Source organism: Hyperoodon ampullatus, assembly GCF_949752795.1.
Source record: "Hyperoodon ampullatus genome assembly, contig: scaffold_117, whole genome shotgun sequence".
Lineage (NCBI taxonomy): Eukaryota > Metazoa > Chordata > Mammalia > Artiodactyla > Ziphiidae > Hyperoodon > Hyperoodon ampullatus.
The window spans coordinates 961,888-989,345 of NW_027640609.1; the positions used below are offsets into that span (position 1 = coordinate 961,888).

Consider the following 27,458-nt stretch of genomic DNA (forward strand, 5'->3'; position numbering starts at 1 on the left):
TGCTATAATAAAAACATAAGTAATTTATTAAAATTTGAAGGCAAAAACATAATTTTAAAAGATTTAGACCTATGTTAGGCGTGATAGAGTATGGATGCTTTCTTGAAATTCACAATCAGATCCAAGAGTATCACTTTCAGACTGTTCTAGTAGACTGAGTTTACTTTTAGTTGTCTTTGATGAAACAGTCACTATTCTACTCTCTTAACAGAAATGTGTTTTTTCGAAGACTCACTTTTAATTGGTTTATTAACCAAAGAATTATTTTGCCCAATTCCTTTGCTTTTCTGCTTTACAGGTGAGTCAGAGCAGGAATGCAGGTCCTTCCCAGGTTGTTTCTTAGCAGAGTATTTTTTGGTATATTCACCTGCTTTGCTCATTTTCTCTGAAGAAGACCTGCTATTTCTAGATACTTCCTCTTCTTTTCTTTGACTTCCAGTTCCAGAAATGACGTCTGCTGAAGGAGAACATGTTCTAGCAATGAAATCTTCAAAAGACTCCTGCCGCTGCTCTGTGACTGGGACCCCCAGGTTGTCTTTGGAAGTTTCTAAGGCCTCCTGAGTAGACGCTGGGACACGGAAGGAGTCGAGAGGCAAAGGAATCCTAGCATCACCTGTAATTTTCTGAAAGTGGAGGGGAAGACAAAAGACAAGACAAAAATTCAGTGATGAACAAAGCCAACCATTAAGAAGTAAGAGTTCAAAACTTCAATGTTACTCTGTAATCTTATTACTAACACAGTCAATTGATTAATCAGAAGATTTCAGAGCCAGTTTTTTTTGTAATTATATCTTGCCAAGTGATTCTCAGCTTAACCTAGCTATATCCAAGGCTATGTCCGCTACGTTTTCAGACTTTGGTGATTGGGGTAGTTATTACCCATTTCCTTTCCCTCACTAAAAATAAAACCCTATTCTGTAAGATAATTAATTTCTTTTCTATCCTCCAGGCACATGTAAACCGTATACAGTTTGTGACCAGACTGTGTTCTCAAGCTGTCAGTTCCCAAGACCACTCTGAGATTGGTTGATGTGGGCTCCAAGTAAGGCTAGAGGAAAAGCTGACAGGTTTTCCCCTCCCATTCCCATAACCAGGTGATTCATTCTAATATGTTACCTATTAGCTATGTCTGGATTACTTATTTTAAAAATTATATCAGTATGTGTACCTTCATTAGTGTTCCTTCATTGTAAGCTGACTGCATACAAATAGAAACCTAGATAAAATATGAACAGAATAGACATTTATACAATTTAAAATCTGGAATATTTTCTCTAATGTCTTCTTTCTTCATTAAGGATAGTTTGCTTTAACTCATAAATTTTCTAAAGAACTTCCAGTCTCCTTATTTACAAAAGTACAGTATCATGAAATGGGCACACATTTACTAATCTCAGATTTGGAAAGGATTCCAGAGTCTTCTAGTTCCCAAGCTTGTGAACTATTAGAGACCGATCATTATTGTTTTCTCCCTGACTTGGTCATTTCCTTTTTGCTAATCACTCTTAGAATCATTAAGTGCTGTTCTGTCCATTTACTTGGATATTTTGCATTTGTTATGGGGCACCCTGTTTTGATTCTGATTTTCCTTCTTCAAGTGCCTTCTTTTCTTCTTTAGGTGGACTACTAACAGTAGAATTCATCTGGGGACGACCTAGTAAATGAAAATCTGACTGATCTATACCAGCCATTGTGGCCAACTGCCCAAGCCTAGACGAGAGGAGGAAAGGAGAAAAGACAAAGGTTATTATAATCACAGAAGAGCAGTTTAGATTTCCCCAGACCTACAATCATGAAATACTTCTAAAATCTTTTTTTCTTTTTCTTTTTTTTTTTTTGCGGTACACGGGCCTCTCACTCCTGTGGCCTCTCCCGTTGCGGAGCACAGGCTCCGGACGCACAGGCTCAGCGGCCATGGCTCACGGGCCCAGCCGCTCCATGCCATGCGGGATCCTCCCAGACCGGGGCACGAACCCATAGCCCCTGCATCGGCAGGCGGACTCTCAACCACTCCGCCACCAGGGAAGCCCTACTTCTAAAATCTTAAAAGCCAACATCCTACTCCAGACTACAAGCCTCTCTCTCCCCCAAATCCTCAGCCCTTTCCAGATTCATCCTCTAGGAGACATCCCACTGTCTCACTAGCAGCTTCAATATGTACCATGCACCCTGTCCACTGCCTGTCACACCTCCATTCCCACACTTCTTTACCACCTTTCCTCCAGTTTCCAAGAATGTGTTTGTTCCTTCCTTCCCAACACCAACACCAATTCATTCACTGACAAAACACCACTCCATCAACTATCAATCTCCACTTCCCTCTTTCAGCAAAATTGCTCCCGGTTGAGAACCACTGACCTATATCTCCCCTGCAGATTAATAATCATTTTTATGTCTAAGGCAAAGATAACTTTAATTCAAACTTATCAAACAAGCAAAATAAGTGAAAGATAGGAAAATTCTTATGCATTCCCGAATATTTTCAATGAAAACTGCCTTTAATTTAGTCTTTACAAAACAACTACACCTACTAATTACTCTGTCTACAGGTTACTCTTTTATAATGGGCTCCCCACTCTACCAAAGCAGGCTTCCCTATTTGCATTTCTTAAAAAATTTAATTCCTCATTTTAAAATGTCAACTATATTACCTATAATTACACTAAATTTGGCTAAATATAGCCACGTAAGTGATGAAAATTGCTCCAGTTCCTCAGCAAACTACCATTATAGTCGCAAAGAGAAGAATGCCATGAAGAGAAATGAACTAACCCAGCATCTTTAAGGAGAACCAGGAAAGCATGGAACTTCTGAAAAGAATTCTCAGTTCTGCCCAAAACACCTTCATCATCCAGGATCATGCTTGTCAATGAGTGGGCATGAAGGGCTTCAGACAAAGAGAAAGTTGTGTTTCTTAACTGGGCATTTTCATGTTCCAGCTATACAAGAAGACTGAAAACGTCTGACATGATTTTTTCTCATTGTCATCAAAAGTAGTCTTGCCTTGGGCTTCCCTGGTGGCGCAGTGGTTGCGAGTCCGCCTGCCGATGCAGGGGACACGGGTTCGTGCCCCAGTCCGGGAAGATCCCACATGCTGCGTAGCGGCTGGGCCTGTGAGCCATGGCCGCTGATCCTGTGCGTCCGGAGCCTGTGCTCCGCAACGGGAGAGGCCACAACAGTGAGAGGCTCACATACCGCAAAAAAAAAACCCAAAAAAACAAAAAACAAACAAACAAAAAGTAGTCTTGCCTAGTTTCAAGGAACAAAACTAAAACACTCAAAATGTAATTAATTTATAATTAATGTAACCCTCCGCCAGTAAAGACAGAAACCATATCACATAATAACCAAAACCCACAGGCACCCAACAAAGTTTCCTATATAACACTTAGGTGGTATATAAATAAACCAAAGTTACCGTTTTATTAATGATCTTTCACAAAAGATCACATTTCTAACTGGTTCAATTCATAATGGAGCCTCATTCCACATTAGAAAATTACCTGCTTTAAGTTTCCCTTAAATTAGAAAGTGAATTATAGAATCTGATTTGAACAAAACATATTTCAACTCTGCTGAATGTTAAGAATTAACTTTAGTGAGTAAAATATCTAATGCTTACATTTAAAAGTCCTAAATCATACCCAACCCGATTTATTAACTGTCCGGTCACCAATATTGTCTTTGGCTTCTTGAAAATATTCACCCCGTGCACGCTTCCCCTTCCGCTCATCATCTATGCACTTAAAGCCCCCTGTAAGCTCCACTCTAGTATTTCTCAGAAAGGCCGTTAATGTTCATGATGCCCCTTTCGCCTTACATGAGCAGGTGCTCAACATTTATTGAGTGAGTGTCTGCCAATCCAATGGATGCACTTTCAAAAATTCCTCCCTACACTCACCCTGTGATAAATTATATTTAGATAGAACTTTTTAGATTATGCCCTGCTTTCATGCACATTACCTAATGTAATTCTCATAGTATATATTTTTATCTTTCATTGCATTCTTAGAAGTTTTCCAATATCTTAAATTTATTTAAATGATTCACTTTCCTAATTCATTGCCAAGAGAGTCTCATCATGTCCTTTATGTTACTGTATATACAATATATGCACAGAAAGTGCCTTCTTGAATCAAAGAATCATGAACAGGAAATAAGCTAATGTCATATAAAAGCACACACACACACACACACACACACACACAAAACCAGATTTTCACATCTTTAAAAACATGCTTTCTGGAATATAGATCATATGATCACTAAACACCAGTAAATGCAAAAGTCCATATGATACAACCAATTTGCAACATATTACAGTTTTAAAGCTTACAAAATATGTGTATATGGCTTAAAATCAAATCAAAATAAAACCAAAACACTCTCAAAAGCAGATGAAACGTGTTTACCTCACTGACTCGTCTATCAGCCTTCAGTCTTATTACTCTTTCCTCCTTTAACTGCTTAGGCACCCCTCCAGGGTTTCCTAAGCAAACAGAGTCAATATTATAAGTAATTCATAGTATAATATCCAAAAGCCTTTCCAGCTATTGGTCTCATCAGGGTTTAGGGGCAGAGCCAGAAGTGAACTCAGATGTTAGTCTGCTACTGGTAATGTCATACCATGCCAGTGAAATGAATGATCAAAATCTATCAAATTGGCAAAGATTTATTTAAATTCCACTCTTTCCAACATAAATTTGTGGCAGCCCACCATAAAAGGCATATGCATATAACATAGTAAGTCAGAAATAAGAAGTTACGACCAAGAAAGAAAAATTCAATTTTTATTTGTGGGTCTCTTTATAGCAGGAAGTCCTGTTAACGAACCTGCTTAGCATACCTGAATTGCATAATTGCAGATTCAAAAGCATGTTTTAAAAAAGTAATCACTTTTAAAGCAATTTACAGTCAAGCACTGTTCCTGGAGTTCCCTGGGTATTAAATAATCGAATCATCAAAACCCTAAGAGGGGGCTTCCCTACTGGCACAGTGGTTAAGAATCCGCCTGCCAGTGCAGGGGACACGGGTTCGAGCCCTAGTCCAGGAAGAACCCACATGCCGCACAGCAACTAAGCCTGTGCGTCACGACTACTGAGCCTACGCTCTAGAACCCACATGCCACAACTACTGAAGCCTGCGCGCCTAGAGCCTGTGCTCCGCAATGAGAAGCCACCGCACCGCAACGAAGAGTAGCCCCCCGCTCGACGCAACTGGAGAAAGCTGGCGAGCAGCAACCAAGACCCAATGCAGCCAAAAATTTTATAAAACAAAAAACCCTACGAGGAAAGAATGATCACTAACTCCATGTTATTTTACAGATGAGGGAAACAGAGGCAGAGAAGTACAGTAAGCAGAGCAGCACAGCCAAGGTCACACCACTAAGTAGCAGAGCCACACTGTGGACTCAGGAAGCTGGCTGCCATTCCTGCTCACGGAGGTGGTAGTCTTCCCTTCACCAAGGTCACTGAAATAAAATGAACACTGATAAACTCTCTTAGGAGTTTTAGGAACGAAGACACTTTGGTCCTTGAAGTGGGGGCACTGCTTGCAATAGGCAGAATTCTGACAGAGCCCCCAAGATTACCACTTACTGAAGTACACAAACCTTCCACTTATCCAATCAAACTCTAAATCTAGGTGCTGTAGTGAAGGGATTTTGCACATGGAATTAAGGTTCAAAATCAGTTGATCTTTTAAGATAGGGAGATTATTTTAGGTGGATGTGGCCTACTCAGGCACCCCATGAAAAGGACCTGAACTCTTCCTGAATTGAAGTACAAAAGGGACAAGAGGGAGACTCTCCATTGCTGGCTCTGAAGAAGTCCAATGCTGCGGCAGGGAAGGCAAGCGAGAGGCCTCTAGGAGCTGAAACTCTCCCCCGACTGACAGCCAGCAAGGAAATGGGGACCTCTGTCCTGCAACTGCAGAATCTGAATTATGCCAACAAGCCGAAGAAGCCTGTAGGCATTCTTTCCCAGAGCCTCTGGACGCTAACACAGCCAGACTGACATCTTGATTTCAGCTCTGTGGCCCACACAAACTATGGTGAACATCCAACGTTTGGGGCTCAATATCTTACACTTAAATTTCACGTGCTTTAACACTCTCAGGAGGGAACCCACATGTTCCCGTGTGTATCTGAGCAGGAAGCCCAGTCACGCTGTGCCTGGACTTCTGACCTACAGAACTCTGAGCTAGTCAAATAGGTATTATTTTCAGTCAGTAAGAGTGTAGTAAAAGAATTAATATTCTACTCAACCTCCAGGTTCGTGAACAAAATAAATGACTGTCATTGTTTTAGGCCACTGTTTTGGGGTGGTTTCTTATGCAGTGATAAACAATCATAATACCTATACTTATGAATACAGTAAGATATATTTATACATGTTAACTGCTTTGAACAATCACTTAAAGAATGAGGAACTCTATTACCTGCCATCATTGGGAGAGGAGCTGGTATCACTTTCTGGAGAGTAGCTTTTGGTACCTAACAACAATCCTACATCAGGAGTTTACCCTAAGGAAATCAAAGATGTGGGCAAAGATTTATCTACCAACATGATGTCATAAGATTGTTTATAACCAAACCCTAGAAGAAAGCTAAGAGCCTCCGAATTGGGACTGGTTTAAGTAAAAACAGATCATCGTCTGAAGGAATGCGCTATGAAGCCACTAAGAATGACAAGAGGTCTCAACCAGAGTTAATGAATGGGCTTCAGGAGTGCTACATTCAAAATGTATCTGTGCGTTTTTCCTGGGAGATGATGCATAAGCTTAATCAAATTCTCTGATGTAGAAGAGTAGTTAGTGACATGGCAAAATATTTCTGATACTTTTTTAAGACAAAAGAGCAGATTAGGTGTGTGTACATGCAGAGGTGGCTTTTATTTCCTTCAAGAAGTTGTTCATTGTTTTCAAACATTTGCTCAATGAACATATATTTTTATATTCAGAACATGTTTAAAAAATTGAGAGTCTAAGAACTTCAAATTCTTTAATGTTTCATTACTAAAGCCAGTCAAGTTTTCAATGGGGAAAAAGGGAAAAAAATTGCAAAATTCCTCTACTTTTAATATAATGGTTTAATCAATCTTCTAAAACTGATTTCAAAGAAATTCTAAACAAATAAACAAAAAAACAAAAAACCCTCAGCACGGTCAGAGGAAAGTAGACTAAAATTCCTGAGTGGTTCGAAATAGCACATCAAAGTGCAGTTACATGCAACAGTTTCTCCCTCTAATGGAGGGAATTAGAACACAGTGTTAAATTTTTGTGAAAAAGTGTACCCTCCTCCTACAAAGTATTCAGAATTCATGTCCCTTACGTGGAAATATGGAACCAAAAAAGTTAGAAAGTAAAATTGCTTGATATTCTATTACTTAAGTAAGACTAATGATAAGGCTTTGGAAGAATTTTCCTTCCTGCCGTCTGCTCTCCCTTCCTCCCTTCTGTACACCGGCCAGGGTGATTTTTCTGGGACAAAGCTCCCATCATATTGGATATCAAATTTTATGTTCAACTTTTCTCCATTTAACATTGAAATCAATCATTTCTCATATAATCAGGGGATTCATAACCTTGATTTTTTTGTGTGGGCTACAAAATATTCCACTGAGTGGGTTTACTGGTTAACCATTTTACACAGTTAAATTCTTTCCAACTTTTCAATATTACCAGACAAAATAACCGTTTTTATGCATGAAGGCTTTTTTCCATATTGAGAATAACATAATTACAATAAATCCATAAAAATGAGCTTGAGATCAAAGCAAATGAACATTTTTAAGGCTCTGAGGTACCTATCTCCAGACTTTTTACCAAAAGATTTCTGAGATTTTACACTGCCATCAGTGATGTATCACTTGGTATATAACCTCTACTATAACTGTTGGCTTACTTCCTCACTTAGAGTGCAAGTTATTTGAAGATAGGGGGTGTATTTTATTAAGTGTTTATCCCCAGCACCTGTGCCTAGCACAACGTAGACGGTCAATAAATAATTGCTTAATAAGGAAAATCCCTGCCACACACGTACATATAAGATGTACGTGTGTGAAAGACAGACTGTGTGTTTTTCTCTAACTGGATAGATGAAAACTTGTCATCTTCTTTAATGTGCAATATTTTTGCTTATAATTAGTAATTAAATTTCTCTTTTAGATTATATTGTAAATATTCAGATTCTCTGAGGCAAATGGGCCTGGCACTACCCATTAGCTATATAACTTTGGACAAGTTCTGTAACTCTAGGCCTCAACTTCCTCATCTATAAAATGGAGATAAGCTCCCATATCACAGAGCTCTTGTGAGAATTACATGAGTTAAAACACATATAAAATTAGAAGAGAGCTTGGTACATAGAATATGTGCAATTAATGCTGAATGAATGAACATGCGAATGCAAACAGTAGTGAAGGGCTTAAAATGAAACGGTCTCATCCCACTCCCACATCCAGCACTCAAGAAGCGACCGATTCTTTACGCAGTTTTTAATTGTAAAATACGATATGTGTACTGAGAAGTGCACAGAACAAAACTGTCAATGTGACAAATAAAAAGAGAATACTTACATAAGCACTACTCGAATCTGAAAGTATTCATACTTGTCAGCATCGCAAAAACCCCCCATATCCTTTTCTCATCACAAGCTCCTTCCCTCTTCCCGGTTAAACACCAACCTCACTTCTTGACAGTCATTTCCTTTAACCTGCATGCATCCCTAACAAAAGAGTTTAGTTGTGTCAACATCTAACTTTATGTACAGGATCATAGTATATGAAGTCTTTTCTATCTTATTTCTTTCTCTCAACATTGGTTTAAAAAATTCATCCACATTGCTGCCTGTAGCTCTAGTTCATTCAACTTTATTGCTGGATAGTTTTCCCACTGTACAAATACACATCATTTATTTAATTTTTGACTCTTAATGGACATTTGGTTTGTTTTCAGTTTGTGCTAATGCAAATCATGGACAGGAATCCTGCTGTACCCATTATTCTGGTGCATTTACATAGGGCAGGGGTGAGGGCTGCTGGCTCACAGGCTATTTATATACCTTCCATTGATGGAGAGTGCTAAATGCTTTCCAAAGTAGTTGTGTCGATTTATACTCCAGTATAAACAGGGTAGAAGATTCCCATAGTACTCCAGGTCTACAATACCTGATACTACCAAACTTTTTATTTATGTATTTGTCAATCTGATTGACATGTAGTTTCCTTGGTTTTGACTCACTTTTCACTTATTACTTAATGAAGTCGTACACTTTTCTGTGTTTACTGGCTGTATGGATTTCCTTTTTTATGAGGTTTACGTCAAATATTGTTATTTTTTATTATTTTATTATTATTATTTACTTTTGGCTGTATTGGGTCTTCGTTGCTGCGTGCAGGTTTTCTCTAGTTGCGGCGAGCGGGGGCTACTCTTCATTGCGGTGGCTTCTCTTGTTATGAAGCACAGGATCTAGGCGTGCAGGCTTCAGTAGTTGTGGCACGTGGACTCAGTAGTTGTGCTCGCAGGCTCTAGAGCACAGGCTCCGTAGTTGTGGCGAACGGGCTTCGCTGCTCCGCGGCATGTGGGATCTTCCCGGATCAGGGCTCGAACCCGTGTCCCCTGCCTTGGCAGGCAGTTTCGTAACCACTGCGCCATCAGGGAGGTCCAACTATTGTTATTTTGAATTCTTCTCCATTTCCAAGTAATACTCTTCCATGATTATTTTCTCACTAAATTGGAGGCATTATCTGTTCACTTTCTAACTTACTAATAAGTAAGGGTTTAGTTCCTTTACACTCTTTCCTATGTCCACACTGCTCAGTAAAGTTATGTCATCATGAGTTATTCCACTGCTCATGATCTCTTTGACTTGTAGTGATATACTTAAAAACCTACATTGTTGATCAACTAGAAACTCTCTCAACGTCACGCTTTGTAAAATGAGGACATTCATACCATCTTCTCTTTTTTCTACCTCCTGTCTACCTTCCAAACCTAGCTTTTACGTTGTCAAAGTTGAAATTTATATTCTGTTCTATGTGCAGTTAAGTCTTCTGTTATGTGAGAGTCAGTACGGAGTAAGGTTTAAGAGAACAGGCAGAGAGCCTAAACTCAAAACCTCGATCCAACCTTAAATTAGGTACAGACTGGGCAAGCTCCTTCCCTGTCTTAGCTTCCTGTTCTCAAAAGTGGGAATGATATTAGCACCAACCTCATAAGTCTATTCAGAGGATTAAATGAGTTAATATATGCAAAAACACTTAGAACCTAATATATACTAAGTACATACTAGTACACAATACATTTCAGTACATACCAAGTTAATACTAATATACACTAAGTATAGTTTACTTTAGTTATTTGTGATTACATGCAAGTTGACAATAAAAGCTGCAAACCAAGACAGTATTGCCATTACTACAATGAAATTAATATTGCCCACTGCAGATGTACTGTGTCTCTGTGTATAGACTACACCTCGTTCCATACTGTGCCAGTGTCACTGCCCTTGTGCAGGGTGACCACATACCCCAAGCCGCCTTGGTCTGTTCCAGTTTATACCTGTTGTCCTGATGTTACAGCATTAGAGTGCCTCCTTACACTATTGAAGTGTAAGGAGTTTGGACAAGTTCTGGTTTGGACAACAAATTAGATAGGTGGTCATTACCCCTGTGTGTCACTGAAAAGGGGGACATCTATAGTGTCAAGTTGAAGTGGATTCTTCCCTTCCTCACCAATAGTAGGTTAAAAATCAACCATAGTTTAGTGTGCTTCAGGTTTATGTCCGAATAGCCTTTTCTCCTCTGGAGTTCAAGTTCCTTCTCCTCTTCCTCTCCCTCCTCCCTTCCAACAGTGCCTAACACCTAGTAAGTACAATATGCCTCAAGGTGTTTCTAAGCTCTCAATCACACAATCAATAGAAGCCTCTCCACTCTAGACTAGCTGCAATCTGCACTGAATCCCCTATTACCTTCCTTCTTGGTTTATTGCCTCATTTTACTGGATTATTTCTATAAATAGCTTAAGGTGTAGCACAGGAGGTCAATTTTTCAAATTTCTTTGGGTACAAAATATCTTCTTCAGCCTCCACTTATGACTCATAGTTTGGCTAGATACAAACCCCTAGGGTGAAAATTATGTGCCTGAAAAACTTTGGAGGTATCTTTCTAATGCCTTCCAGGATCCATGGTGCTCATGACAAGTATGATAAAGTCAGATTTTAACCTTTTTTATTAGGTGACCAGTAGTTTTCTCTCTGGAATGGATGTATCCTCTCAGTATTTTATTCTATTTTAATTTATTTTTTCAGTATTTTAAAGTTTCACAATGAAGGGTGCCTAGGTATGAGGCTATTCTTGCTCATCTTGCATAACTATTTTCAATCTGAGGCCTGATGTCTACTTTCAGCTGTGGGGAATTTTGTTGCCCTTTGACAGCTTCCCTCCATTTTTTTTCTAAGTCTGGACTTTCTAATAGTAACATGCGGGATCTCCCAGATGCAGCCTCTCTAACATATTTCTATCACATTTTCCATTGTGTCTTTCTTTTTTATATACTGAGAAATTTTTTAAATTCCTACTGAATTTATTTCAGCAACCATATTTTCATTTCCAGGAGACCTCTCTTGCTTTCTGACCATTCTCCTTTTCATTAATACCCTAGTCTTATTTTATAGTTGCTAGCTCTTTTTAAACCTCTCAGGATACTAATTAGGGTTTTTTCTTAAATTATTCTGTTCCCTAAATTGTCCCTGGTCCTACTAGGATATGTTTGCACTCTTTCCCCCTCTCTCATGTTGTAAGCTTTACTCAGCTATCAGGCAAATGACAGTTATTTTCTATTTAAGAATGAGTGCAGAAAGCTCCCTGAAGTCAACGATTGATTGGCTTCTTATGCAGGAAGAAGCGGGGAGTAACTGTAACAGGATCTCCCCCAAACACAATTTTCTAGGGTATAAAAACTCACACTAGCTGCCCCAGTTCTCGCCAGTTTCACTGTTTTCAAAATGAAATCATCTTATTTCAGGAGCGTGAGGGCGGGGCTGGGAGTCCACTCCTCTAAACACAACCCTTCAATGAGCTCCCCTATCTCAGTCATACTTTTAACTAACTCCACCCTCTCTCCTACATGCGCACCTGAGCATGGGGCTACTTTTTCAGGTGGGGTCAGAATCCTCCTCAGTTGCAGGTGGTCCCTGTGCATATTCTAGGTGATGCTTTTCCTCTGTTCTACTGCTTTGGTTTCACACTCTTCCACCTGTCTTCTGTCTTTGAAAACTATGTTGAAATCTCTTGATTGTTGTGGGCTTATATACTGAAACACTTTGATACCATCATTGTAGTGTCTTGTCAAAACAGAGAAGAGCTAAAAGGGTTCTCAGTGCATTCTGAATCTGCTATTCTGTGGTCCCAGTGTTTAAACTTCTTGGACTTCCCCAGTGTCTATCATTGCTTTTAGAAATACAATCTCGTGGTCTATTCGTGAAGGAAATGAATACACCACATCTAAAATAACAAGGAATGCGGGTTAGATGCTCTAGGGTCTTGTCATACTCTGCCATTTAGTAATAAACCACTTACATTCTACAAATTGTAGGTGCTCATTTATAAAATGAAAGGGAGTAACTCTACATGAACTATAGATTTCTCCTACTCTAACATTTCATAATTTTCTAAGTTCTTTTCTTAAAATTACTCTATATTATCATTAATTTTAATTAAAAAATAAAAATCTAACTTTCTCTTTTGAAAATCAAAGAGTAATTCCCGTAGTCCTACAATAATGGGATAATTAGTTCTGAAACCTGTCAAGTGTCACGTTTCATATGAAGAGAAAGTCATATTAAATAATTTTAAAAAATTAAACATGGACTTTGTAGCACAAAGGCAAGGTCCCCCCAAATGGTGTTCCTTTATTTACTAGAAATGTTCAGCTCTGCATTAAAGTTGAAATAAAATAAATATATTAATTTTGAGGTGCAAAAATTTCTTATAAAAATCAATTTTTCTTTTCTGTCCATACAAACAAAAGTATGGAATGACATTAGAGGTCAGGTTTATTTGGTAATAGAATGTAGCTTCTTGATATTTTTGATTTTAGGAACGGAGAATATCAACATCAAAACTTTTTTCAACTTTACTTTTATTTAAAATGAGGCCATATTTTCCTCTTATAAAAAGAGAGTTCAACTAGAACTGTCAATTTTCTCATCTGTAAAACAAGAGCACTGAATCAGCTGACTGTATTCATTCAGAACTCAATTTCCTTATCTTATGATCACTAAGGTTCTCCCTAAATCTAATATACTAAGGTTCTAAGGAAAGGAAAATATATTACTAACGACATGTTTTGATTTTAGTTTCTTAGAGTTCAAATGTCCACCATTCACCTTGGTCTAAGCTTAAGGAATCAGTCAAGGGGATACAATGCAGATGGCATGAGAAAACAGAACCCTCACACAAGCTGTGCAGTGTTGCAATCAGGCTTCCATTTGAAAAATAATCTTCTCTATAGCTTTAAAGTGATAACTTTGTACCTGCACTGCTTCTTGTTTCAAACGGATTTTCTCTGGCTCTTCCTGAACACGTTCTGAGGAATCATCAGCCTCTTCGACTTCTGAGGAGGAAGGACTCTCTACTGTCACAGTCACAGGAAATTCTGATGGACCTGAGTGTCTGAGGAAGAAGATAAGAAATCACAGAGTTGTTAAACTAAAGTGCAAAGAAAGAAGACAAGATTGTATAAAAGACAACACAAGCCAGATACCAAGTATCCAAATATTAGAGGACATTTAATAAAAGTGATCTGAAGTATCATTCTTTATAAATGTCTCTTACTGCTCCTTAGTCTAAAACAGGCAATGACTAAGTAAAATTACAGGAACTTATTTTTGCTATGTTACTGTACAGACCTCTGTTGTACATGATTAGGATTAGTAATGGGAATTGTCCATATTATTTTATTAAGTTTCTTTCACAGAAGCCAAGTGAAGATCCAAGGTAAACATTTTTTCTCAGATCAACTTTATACTGCAAATGAAAAATTTATTCTTCACCATCAGACAAAAACAGTCTGGAAGAAAATGTAGTTTTTCAGAGGAAAATACATCAGTAAAGGGACTGATGAATAATCAGAAAGTCAACATATCTAAGCTGTGAATAATAGACATTAGAATTAAAAAAAAATAAATCGCATACACATACACAACTAAAACTGACCCATCAAAAATTTCATCTTCTCACCACCCTTAAGCCAAAACTAGGGCAACAATTCTCCCAGCAAGCTTCACTGCCACTGCAATGTTGTTCAATAGGACATTTCCAAACATTTAAAAACTGACCGTGCCACAACCCCATAAAAGTCTACAGATCATAAAGAACTGTGCTGGGATTATATAACCACGCAGAAGACAAGTCACTAGGACATCTTTTTGACAACAAGCAGCAAACCCTGCAGCATAGGAAAACCCTAACAGGAGAACGAGGTGCACACCCCTCTCTCTGGGAATGCAAGGCCAGGACTGACACCCAAGATGCTCTTCTCTCAACCTCAGCAGTGGTGCCATTCACAGAGCAACTATGCAGTCTCCCAAGACCACTGGGAAGGAGAATCTGATACTGACAGTATTAGCTTGCCATGAGGCCATAAGCGAGGGAATGTGTGTGGCCTTGGTGAGAGAGCAGAGGTTTGGGAGATGCTGCTTTATATTGGCTTTCAGATCAGGAATTTGTAAATATAGCCCGCAAACAACGTTTCTTGAAAACATGTGAACATTCTTGAGTATGACAGCTCCGTGTGAGGGGTCAGAAATGGCAGTCAAGTTCGTTTCACTGTGTAACAGCTGATTTGCGGACTGGAAAACAGGCTTCCTTGTTTACAGACATAGCCACAAGGCTGCCCGTTGTGTGCCAAATCCACACAACTACACAGTTGCATTGAGAGAGCGACCAAACATGTTTTACATGGATTTATTTCAGAGAGGGAAATGCTTCATGTAAGGCTCTGTCAGTTTAAAAAGCAAGAAGAATGACCATCCACCTTTCCCAATTCAAGCCCTATATATCATAAATATGATTGCTACACACCAGCAACTGATTACATACATCACGAGCTTTGATGAATGGAAAGCCCCTAAAAAGATATCAACAAAACGAAGTTAGATCTTCATGTAAATACATCACCAGTTAAACCCAATTAATACAACTATTTAGTAGTATGAACAGTATCCATACAGAATTGTGTATAAAAATAAATAAGCTCAAAAGAAGGACCTGGAAGGCTCTGCTACGGAGAAAACAGAACAGAATTCAGCCGACTGGCTTGGTAATAACTCTCTGAACTGCTGAGAGGCCCCTTCAGCTCCTATGCTCAGGACGGTTGAGATTTCAGTCTCACTTCTTTAAATGGTGATATTAATCGTTCTCTAATTTAACACCCTGTGTGACGAGGATGGACCTGCGATTAAGTGTCGCAGGAAGAAGATAGGAAACCACAGAGCTGTGAAACTCAAGTGCAAACACTGGGGATTCAACACTATAGTTTATGCAACAGCAATTCACATTACCATTTGCAAAAAAGTAGTCGGTTGTCCAGTGGGGATTAGAAACATCCATTTAACATGAGCAACTGAACAGATATTTTACACAGTAACTACTTCAAGTACTATTCAAAATCAATTCTCTTTGTTTTCTTAAGCAATTGTTAATCCTCAATTTCGTGATTACTACCAAGTAAGTCACCTGAAGATCATCTAGAGACATCTATTTCACTTAGCAAGCCTAAAGCTATAATTCAACCATTTTATTTACTGTTCTGTGACAAAAATTACTATGAACAGCTATCCCCTGGATAAGAAATCAGGTAATGCTAGTTTGACTCACTAAATCTGATTTACTGAGTTAATAAGCCAGTTGATTTAGAATAGGTCTAATGCATATTTTTCATCCATTCTGCATTAAACTATTTCCCATGCCTAAAATGTCTTTTTTCCCATTCGTACGTATCCAAATTCCTACTTCTGTGCTGTAGGGCTTCGCTCAACTACACCTGCCTTTAATGAAACTTTTCTCACATGCACAATTGGTGATAATTTTAGTCTCCTCAAGACTCCCACGGAGTTACCTCTGTTGTGACACTTGAGAAACAACTTGAAACTCCCAATTACTTTTAATTTTTCTTCCTTAGAGGGCTCATTAGGCAGAAGCCATGTGTGAGTTACCTTTTTTCCTCTACACAAAGCACCAGAGACCACCCACATAATAGAAGTTCCAAAATAAAGAACTCTAAATGACTGAAAAAGACAGGGAATGCAAACAGGTTACCTGTTGCTTTTTGCACTTTCTGCAGGACACAATGGCCGGAAACCAGACACTCCAGGTGGTAGCGGTTCAGGAGGGTAACATTCTTTACCAGCAGAGTGTTTCCTTCCATTACTTACAGGCTTCTTTGCGGTCAAGACTACACTTGACAAAGCATGAAAAGAAGGAATCAAGATGCACCAAAGGTCTACAGAGCAACTGTCACACGTGCACACGTCGAAAGGAATCAAAAAGGCACTTGACAATGATGCCAAGCCCATTAAAAAGAGGATCGGTTTTGTACAAAGGTTTTACATAAGCCAGCATTTTTAAAAAATATAAGTTCTCTACAGTAACAAGTTATTTTAACTAAAACAAAAGTGTTGAGATGTGCAGAAATGCAAAAATAAAGTTTAAAAAAAATCCCAAAGTATGATACATTTTATGTATCATGCAGAAACACTCAAGTTTCCTGAATCTTAGAACACCTTTGGCATTTCTGAATCTCAAGGACACAGAAACACAGATACACCCATGACTTCTGCCAAACAGAATCTTCAGAAGTAGACCAAAAGTTAAATTGAAGATGAATTTTTCTATGTAAAAACAATACAAGTTGTAAGGCTGCAAGTCGCTGGGGGGTAGATGAGTCAATTTTACCCTCCTATAAGCCTGTCAGCCTTCACTGCTCCTTTGATTTCATATAGAAAACACACAGAAAAACAAATGGAACCCACTGCATGAAAGAGTGAAATGTGGAGACTTACCCTGTATTTCAGTAGTAAAGAGGCAAGTATCTTTATATGAAACATTTGGTTGCAAAAACTAGACCTACGTGTTAATATTTTACTTAGAACAAGCCATATATTAAAATTCACATTTAAATATTTAATTTAAATTTACTGAAAACAAACATCATAGGTTAAAATGGTTATATTTATCCTTCAAAGCTACTATACTTTATGTTATTTTATTTATTTATTTTAATAGATCTTGATTGGAGTATAATTGCTTCACAATTCTGTGTTAGTTTCTGTTACACAACAAAGCGAATCAGCCATATGCATACACATGTCCCCATATCCCACCCTCTTGAGCCTCCCTCCCACCCTCCCTATCCCACCCCTCTAGGTCATCGCAAAGCACCAAGCTGATCTCCCTGTGCTATGCTGCTGCTTTCTACTATATTTTAGCAGCATTAGGATGCAGGGTAAAATGGAGTGTATGCGGTAATATAGGACAAATATTTCATACAGTGTAGCTTATTGATAATCACCACACGATCCTGTGTGATTTACATGCCTCTTAAAAATATATAGGAGGGCTTCCCTGGTGGCGCAGTGGTTGAGAGTCCACCTGCCGATGCAGGGGACACGGGTTCGTGCCCCGGTCCGGGAAGATCCCACATGCCGCAGAGCGACTGGGCCCGTGAGCCATGGCCGCTGAGCCTGCGCGTCCGGAGCCTGTGCTCCGCAACGGGAGAGGCCACAACAGTGAGAGGCCCGCGTACCACAAAAAAAAAAAAAAAAAAAAAAAAATATATATATATATATATATATATATATATATATATATATAGGAGCTCAGTTCATTTTGTGCTATTTTATTGTTTTTTAACTTAATTGCCATCAAAAAAATGTTTGTATGCATATGGTTTGTATGTGTATACCCTTCCTTTACTTTCAGAAACTAATGCAAATACATTTGTATTAAAATTTTTTTAAATTACACTTTTCTTGTTAGGAGATTAAAAATTTCTAATAAAAGTTCCCATCTTTTATTAGGCATACATAAGTACAATATAAATGTGACACAATTCACACCATTATTTCACCCCTATACTCACCTGGATCTAGGTATATACCCAGATACTGATTTGGCTTACCTCTATGTCTCCAAATAACTGAGGCAAATACAAAAAAAAGCCCAAGAAATAAAATTACTCTTAAAAGAGCTCAATGAGCTTGTATACTTCAGTTACATTTCCACTTTGTTTAATCATGCTAACTAAAAAAAAATGTTTAACTGTTCTCATTCCATGATGCCCTATTATTCTGTACTAATTTTACAGAATTCCTAATATGTTTTATTTATATATATTTCCATTTCTAATATCATAGCAAAAGTCAATGTAGCTATTTTAAGAATGCTTTACATATGATATAAATTTTTAATAATATCTAATTAGTGTGATATCACAAATCTTAACTTCTTTAAATGTACTATTTGATTATTAAAATATCACTCTCTTGAAATAAGAATTGGCAGACGATCATAAGCTTTTTTTTGACTTCATAAACACTCTTAACAACTTATTTAATACACTATTGTCCAAGCAAGTTGATTAATAGAGAATCAAAAACATACAACTTTAAGTAGAAAAAAAAAGCTGTATTTATGAAGATGTTTACATATTTTAGGTTATTTCCAATTTTTCACCAATTTAAAAAATTGACCAACTCAATGAAACCTTGTGAATGCAATGTTAAAAAGTATAACTATGAATCACAGAATTTAAATTTAGTATGAAAAGATAAGAATGGCAAATTATATTGAAGCTATGTGGAATTATGTTTATAGACAGAAGGAAGAGAAAATAAAAATGTCAATACTGCTTGATAGGATAATGGGATTAGAGGTGGTCTTTTAAATTTTTCATTTTTATGCTAATACAATACCTTTATAAAACCCAAAAATCTTCAAACAACACATTTTTTAAAAATTGTGGTAAACTACACAAAACAGAAAATTTATAATTTTAACCATTTTAAAGTGGACCGTTCAGTGATATGAAGTCAACAAATTTTTAAAACTTTCAGAGGGCACCTGAATAAAAGATGTGTTGTCCACTGGTGATTTTAATGTATCTGGTATATAACTAAAGTCACCACAAAACTCTTTCTGGGAAATTGGCAGATCATAAACATAAAAAATTTATTTTGCTTTTTATTAAACTTTATTGCTTTGCTGTTTCAAAATTCAAATTTACTCACAAGAAAGAGTCAGTTTCATATTAGATTTGGTTTCACAAATGCTGCTCCTGCTATTCATTCTTATCACCAAAAAAAAAGACTATTTGTGACTAACAATAATATGTTACAGAAAATAAAAAGTTAAAAGGTTTTCAATCTGCATTATCTGGGAACCTAAATTAAAGCATCACATAACATTTTCAAAAACAGAAAAGCCATTTGATTTGACTAAAATCTTAGTTTTAAGATGGCAGAAAGTACCTTGATAATTTTCTTTTAAGAAAGAAAGAAAACCAAGCCATTAAAGAGAAATTCTTCCAAGAGAACTGAAACATGTTATATACCTCTGACTTGGCACTCCTTCCATCTGGAGAACTTTTTTGGTAACTGTTTTCATCACAGAATGATCTAAAGTAAAATGAATTGAAATTAGAGTAATTATTTTCCAATGAGTGGCTATTTCCATTTAAAACCAAAAGCCAACTAATTATTGCTTTTCCCATAAATTTAAATATGAAATCTACATTATATAATTATACACTTATTTCCCCCTTTGTGTATTCTAATTTCTTCCTCAGAAACCTAAGATGCCATCTTGCAGACTGCCCACAGTGGCTACTATTTTGGCAGCAGCAAAGGTCAACTTTAAACATTTTGCATCTAAAGTGGCTTTGGATACCTTTGGATACAAAGTACAGTCTGAGCACCGTCCAGACGCTTAGATACCTAAAGAGCATCTAAGATATCAAACCAGGGCATCCAAGATAACAAACCAAGTCCTGATATTCCCTCAAAAGCTGCTCCTCCCATCAGCCCCCTTCTTCTAAGTGATACTACCCAGTTGCACACATAATCATCAACGACTTGTCTCCTTGTTACTATTTCCTTCATACCTCACATCTATGCAGGTCTTGATAGCTACACCTTCAAAACACAACCTGAATTCAACCACTTTTCACTTGCTGCAAACTTCCAACCTAACCTAGGCCATAAACATCTCTTATTTGGAGCACTGTGATAGTCTCCTAAGTGGTCTCCCTGTTCCTCTTTTTTTTTTTTTTTTTTTTTTTTTTGCGGTACACGGGCCTCTCACTGTTGTGGCCTCTCCCGTTGCGGAGCACAGGCTCCGGACGCGCAGGCTCAGTGGCCATGGCTCACGGGCCCAGTCGCTCCGCGGCATGTGGGATCTTCCCGGACCGGGGCACGAACCCGCGTCCCCTGCATCGGCAGGCGGATTCTCAACCACTGCGCCACCAGGGAAGCCCCCTGTTCCTCTTCTTTATCCTCCCAAGTCCCTTCTCTATACCAGGTCACCTTATTCAGATACTATTTGGATCATGCCTTTTTCCAGTTCAAACCCCTCTACTCATTTAGAATAATCCACATCTTTACTCTGGCCTTCAAGACTTTACAAGAGCAGACCCCTGGCTAGCTCCTTGACCTCATGTCATACCACACTCTTCTTCACTCGGTACTCTGCCCAGATTGGCCTCCTTGCTTTTCCTTAAATACTCCACCCACCTACATGCCTACATACTCATTGCCTCCTTGTCCTGGAATGTGCTTACTCCACATCTTCCATGGCTTGCTCCTCTCTTCATTCAGGTCTCCGTTCAAATGCCACTTCTCCAGTGAAGCTGTCCCCTAACAAACCTATCCAATGGAGTCCTACCTGCTCTCCCTCACTCTCCTTACATTAAGATATTTTTGCACTTCCTACTCTCTAAAATTATATTACTTATCTGTTTACTCATTTCTATCTGATCTCCTTCACTAGAATGTAAGCTCCATGAGGGCAAGACTTTTGTCTGTCTGCTTCACTGCTTTATCCCTAGTCCCTAAACCCGTATCTGGCACACAGAAGATATTTAAAAACTTACTTGTGAATCTGACAAATGAATAAAGTACTCCTGGCAAGAATTCAGAGGTTGCACAGGAAAGAAATAATGCTCTTGGTGGAAGCAGACTTAGTATCTAGGTTCACCTCTATTCAGAGTAGAGATAAGAAAAATTTACAAGTATAATTCACTTTAATTAGTACATTATCTGCTAAAAACATAAGGGAAGTGCAACACTAGAAAAGTACAGTTGAAGCTTGAACAACATGGGTTTGAACCTCGCGGGTCCACTGACACACGCATATTTTTCAATACATATGTACTATCGTCCTACATGATCCAAGGTTGGTTGAATCCACAGATGTGGAACCACTGACTATAAACTTATACCCAGATCTTCAACTGCGTAGGGGTCGACACCCCTAAGCCCACGTTGTTCAAGGGCCAACTGTATATGATGAGGAAAGTTAAACACATTAAGTTTTAAAAAACTGTCAATACCTGAACAAATTCTTTTTGTTTTGCTATGTGTTTATCAATTTAAAAAAAGTGACCACATACCAACAAGCAGGGTTTTTCTTATATCCAGAACGAGCAGAGTTCTGTTGGTTTCAAGGGCCTTTAGTAAAGCCTTTGCTCCTTCACTGGTGAGGCCGCACTGCTGCAGGTCAAGTGCTTTCGATAAAAGACAAAAGGTCACTTGCTAACTCTACAGATTTAACATATAGACAACTCTCATTTTCTCACGTGTGGAAGAGTCCTGCACAAGACAAGTCATGGCAGGTTTGTAATTTTGGGTATGGAAAAAAACAGAAACATATACGCACACACATAATGCATAATCCAATTTAAAAACCTCTTCTTGGATGTGCAATGATAACCCTGGCTTTAGTACCAATAAATCATACAACATATTTTACAATTACAGAACTGAAGAATAACTGTATAAAACCTATGAGCAAAAAGCATCACAAAATGAATCTCAGTTCATAATTAGCAAGGGCGGCAGGGGCATGTAAACCTCACAAGCAAAACCTGGTGGAGCTCAGAAATGCACTGCATTCTTTTGATCATGATCTTCAGCTCCAAATCACACTTGAAACTAGTTCAAAGGGGAAAACAAAATAGAAGAAAGGTAATAACTGTTAGTTTTAGAGGAAAAAAAGACAAGTCTAAGAGGATACGAATAATAAAAACTTTAAACAATGTGTGAATAGAGAATACATACTAAAAACCTATCATGAAAGTATGATGGTCAAGAACCCTCGCAGTAAAAGGTCAGACAAAAACCAGAAAAACTGATCATGAATTCTAGTAGTTCTGGGGCTGAACAACCTACTCATTTAAACCAAAGGGAGCATCACTAAAGCACAGGTATTAAAAAATATTACATGAAAGGAAACTATCATGAGTCTTTTTTTTAAGTGTTGTGTGGACCATCACATTAAAATAACTGGAGTCTTTCAACACCCCCATGACACATAGAAATAGCAAGTCAGACATACGGATCTGACAGGATATGATACAACCCTTACAAACTCTCACTACAGAAGAATGGACACAGGGTATAATTAACCAAATAGCCAAATTAATACAAACAGCCAGTAAACCTCACCAGTAAATCAAATGAATACAAAATAAAACAAAATGTAGTTATTCTCCTATCAGATGAAGCCAAGGTTCTGTAAGAAAAGCCTTTAAATAATGTCTATACACTTTGGATCCAACAACTCTCTTTCTAAGAATTTAACCAAAAGAAATAGTCAGAGATATAGGTAAGGATATATATCAGAGGACTATTTGTAACTGAAAAACTGGACAAAGCTTATATACAAGAATGGATAAGCTATGTGCACTGTGGCATATTCATATAATGGAATACTGAACAATCACAAAAAATGATGTAGGAGATGCAAATTTACTGACTTGCTAAAATGCTCATACTAAATTAATTGAAAAAAGTTATAAAATTTGGAGTAATCCCACTTGCATAGAAAATGGAGAGGTACTCATTTTTGTAGTTTTACATTTTTTTACAAGTGCTACAGGCCAGTGTTTGTGAGAGGCAGGCTTCACATCTACTGTTGGGGAGGACTACATATAGGCATAGCCTTTCTGGGTGGTAATTTGGCCATGTGTATCAAATGTCTTAAAAATATGTCGCACTTAGTCATTCCACTTGTAGTACCTTATTCTACAGAAGTAATCCCGATGGACACAGAGATGTATATACAACGTATTCACATTGTTTCTGACAGGGAAAAGCAAACTGTCTAAATAGAATTGCAAAGAATTGATTAAACTATGGGACATCAATACGACGCAATACTACATGATACATCATTAAGTGAAAAAAGCAGGAATATGAAATAGCAAGTATACTACAATTCTATTTTTGTAATCCCTAAGTGTACATATATATTTGTAGGAAAAAAAAGACTGAAAGTATATACACCAAAATGAACAGTGATAATATCTGGGTATTAAAATTATAGGTAATTGTTCTCTTGTTACTCTGTATTTTCTATAAGGGATATATGCAACTCTTAGAGAAAGTTTAAAAGCAAAATAAAAGCTATCAGTAAAATGAGGCTTTAAAAAATCCTATCACAATAGTATCATGCCAAAAGCTAAGCATGTTTCATATTAAAAATTCAATATTTTCAATTTTAGAATTTACCTCTAAGCCATAAATCCTAAGAGATTCTGCCAAAGCACTTGCACCCAGGTCACCAATGACCGTGTTGCAGTTCAGAGTGATGCGCCTCAAACCAGCCATGCAGTCAAGATCAGGTCTCCTGGAATGAAGACTCTCAGCCCAGGTTTCTTCATGCCTTCTGGTAGTCTGATACTTCAAAGATTTAATGGGATGAAATTAAGATGCTTGAATAAGGAAACAGGGTGTGCCTGAGTATGGCTTATTATGTCAGAGATTTACACACACACACATATCAAGCATATATGCCAGGAGCATCAACCTGAGAAATTCAACAGTCACTTCTGGTTTACGAGTCCAGTGACCCAGATTCTGCTCGGTCAGTGATTAGATTCTAGCCACTGGATTTCCTGTTTCTGGACACTTATGTAAAGTTGGACAACTCAATTACAGTCTATGAATTATTTTCCTTATCTTCTAAGTCAGGGAATTGGTTCTAAAGTCTATCTTTGCTGAGGCCCTATATTTCATCATCCTGTCCTCCAATGGCCTCCAAACACCTGACTGGGCAAACCATAAGAAAACTTTTTAATATGCATCTTATTTATTAACAAATTATATACACAAAGTTCCATACATATAATTTATGTACATGATAAACTACACAGATTTTTAAAAATAATACAAAGGTAAAAATGTTCTAATATTTTCTTTTCCTAACTCCTAAGGCATTATTTTAGTTTACTTATTTTTCATAAAGATTTATTTATTTGTTTGTTTGTTTGGTTGTGCCGGGTCTTTAGTTGCAGCATGCCAGATCTTTTAGTTGTGGCATGTGGGCTCTTAGTTATGGCAGGCACGTGGGATCTAGTTCCTTGAGCAGGGATCGAACCCAAGCCCCCTACATTGGGAGCACATAGTGTTAACTGCTGGACCGCCAGGGAAGTCTCAAGCATTATTTAAAAAACTATATTTACAAAATGTATCTCACATGCTACCTAGGGTATGCACACAAGCTTTAGAGCCCTGAACTATGCAGAGCCAGTTTGATGTGCCTTGGGAAAATAATGGTTTGACATTTAAGCAAAAGTACTGTCTTGAAGACATTCAATTCTTTATATTCATAAAGTAAATTTTGGTAACAGGGAACACTGACTGTAAATGAAAAAAGTCTTATTACATTCCTAAAAAAGTAAAAGACTCAAAGTGCCTTTGTTACTCTAAAAGGAAAATCATGAGTGTCATTTTTCTATTAACAATAACTTATTAAAGCTCCAAGCAGAAACAACAGCAATCACTTACACAGTGCTTAGTATGTGCCAGGCACTATTTATACAAATAAGTGCATTTAAACCTCATAATGAGGCATAGAGGTTAAGTGATTTGCCCATGGTCACTAGCTATGAAATGGGAGAAAGGGAATTTGAACCTAGGCCATTTGGCTTCCGCACCCAAGTTCCTGACTGTTTTCTACCTCAGGGGTCCATGGACTTGCCCTGTATAGGCTCAAAGAATTTTTCAATTTTTAACATCGAAATTTAAACATTTCCAGATTTGTGGGCTCTACAGTTTCTGTTGCAACTACTCTGCCCTACTGGTGTAGGGTGAAAGGAGCCATAACTACCATGGAAACAATGGGGACGACTATGTTCCAGAAAAACTTCCTTTACAAAGCCAGGCGACGGGCTGGATCTGGCCCACCAGCCAGAGTTTACCTATCCCTGATCTGCACCATCAAACTATTAAAAAGCCTTCATGTCAAATTATTAACTAACTTTAGGCCTAAATACAGTCATTATAACCACTGTAAAGTTGTTAAGGCATTATTTTAAAAACTGTATTTACAAATTGCTGATGTACTGACTTTTATTAGTTTAAAAACTACAACAGCTAATAAACACTTGATTCATTTAAGTCTTGAAGACTATAATGGCATAGTTTCTTCACAGTATTACAATAAATGTTTTCAGTAAAAAAACATACATAAAAGTATTATTAGGTATTATATATTAAATCTCTTATTTCTAAAATTAAGTGGACTATCTTTACTAAATGGTAGAATCCCAAACTGAAAACTGGTCATATTCTTTCAGCAAAATGAAAGCTGCGCTCACATGTATCAAAAGACAAAAATTAGGGCTTCCCTGGTGGCGCAGTGGTTGAGAGTCCACCTGCCAATGCAGGGGACATGGGTTCGTGCCCCGGTCCGGGAAGATCCCACATGCCGCGGAGCGGCTAGGCCCGTGAGCCATGGCCGCTGAGCCTGCGCGTCCAGAGCCTGTGCTCCGCAACGGGAGAGGCCACAACAGTACCACACACACACCAAAAAAAGACAAAAACTAACTGCCTTCTGTATCAATATATTAATGTGTTTCAATCACATATGTTTTCATGAAAGTTTAAACATAAAATCACCTTTAAGATCTAGGCCATGTGATCTGATCCATGCCATGTCAGAATACACCCCGTGAAGTTTACTTAACTTGCCTTAAGTGTGATAGAGTTCTTTATACCTTGACAAATAACTAAAAGGAAAAAAAAAAAAAAACCCCACACAATAAGATGAAGAGCCTATACATTTGTCAATCTTGACTTATTTGCTTTTCTTGACTCAGTTGGAGGTTTATAGCCACATTCTCAAAATCATTAACTACAATCTTCCCAAACAGGTAATTGACGAACAGATGCATTCTAAAACTCGTCAGTAACAAAGTGCTATTCCAGTTTACAGCAACAGTTTAATTCTATTTAGGTACTAAAACTGAATACACTGAATACTGCAAACTTTATTCCCAACCACTCAGTAAAGTAATATATACTTTTGAGACAAAGGAAAAAAAAAGAAAAACCTAAAAAGCATAAGACTCCTCCGATTTTCATTTCCAATGATACATGCCAATCTTGATGATCAATCAGCGATTTAAACGTCAACTATAAACCCGGTATTTTATTAGCTGCTCTGCAGTGCACTAGAGCAATAGAAGAAAGAGGACCTCAAACCCTCTGTGCCCTCAAATTGAAAGGCAGGCTTCCTGACCCCTCCAGACCACTACTGGACACAGGGAAGGCACACTAATCTTTCAGGACCCCAACCAACAGTCACCTGCTTTGTGATTACTTCCATGACACACCCTCACCAACACCACTGAGTCTGCTGCTCCTACGGGACGTTACATGTATTTCCTATTTTAACACATACCACAGTGCATCATAATTATGACTGCAGATAGATGTTCTAACAATTGAAAGAGAATGATGACTTTTTTGCTCTTACATCTTGCTTTTTCCCTTTCCATAATATTTCTTGAAGAGAAACCATAAAAATATAAACAAACAGAAAAAACAGAAAATATACAAAACATGTGGTTTGTGGCTTAACACAAACTTAAGTAAGATTAATTCTGACAGTATCCAGCATGACAAACTTCCATGGTACAAATGAGAATGGACCAAGGTTTGAGCAGGTACAGGAGACAATCCAGGCCTGAACAATACCAAGAAAAGGTAGACAGGAAAATGTAGACAGACGTGGTATGTAGGAAATCATGAGACCAGTCTGATGGGAAGAGACTTAAACAAGACTGAAACTCACTTTCTAAACCTCCATCTCCAATTGGACAATTCGCAGGACACAGGTGCACCAAAGTGGCCAATTTATTCAATCCCTTTAATATGGAGGAAGAGTTTAAAATTTTAC

General features: G+C 37.9%; 1 pseudogene across 1 annotated transcript in view; it reads right to left on the reverse strand.

Annotated features, from left to right (window-relative positions):
• The window catches only part of LOC307070091 (centrosomal protein of 78 kDa-like), a 27,760-nt pseudogene continuing 302 nt past the window's right edge, over window positions 1-27,458 (reverse strand). Inside the window, exons 2-14 of the transcript in view lie at window positions 27,354-27,426; window positions 26,177-26,286; window positions 23,786-23,956; window positions 21,667-21,780; window positions 19,612-19,675; window positions 16,320-16,441; window positions 15,080-15,129; window positions 13,535-13,665; window positions 4,413-4,489; window positions 2,773-2,939; window positions 1,539-1,710; window positions 1,169-1,216; window positions 1-629 (exon numbers count right to left, since the gene is read on the reverse strand). The product of the transcript in view is annotated as a centrosomal protein of 78 kDa-like (transcript). The remainder of the gene's footprint in view (window positions 630-1,168; window positions 1,217-1,538; window positions 1,711-2,772; window positions 2,940-4,412; window positions 4,490-13,534; window positions 13,666-15,079; window positions 15,130-16,319; window positions 16,442-19,611; window positions 19,676-21,666; window positions 21,781-23,785; window positions 23,957-26,176; window positions 26,287-27,353; window positions 27,427-27,458) is intronic.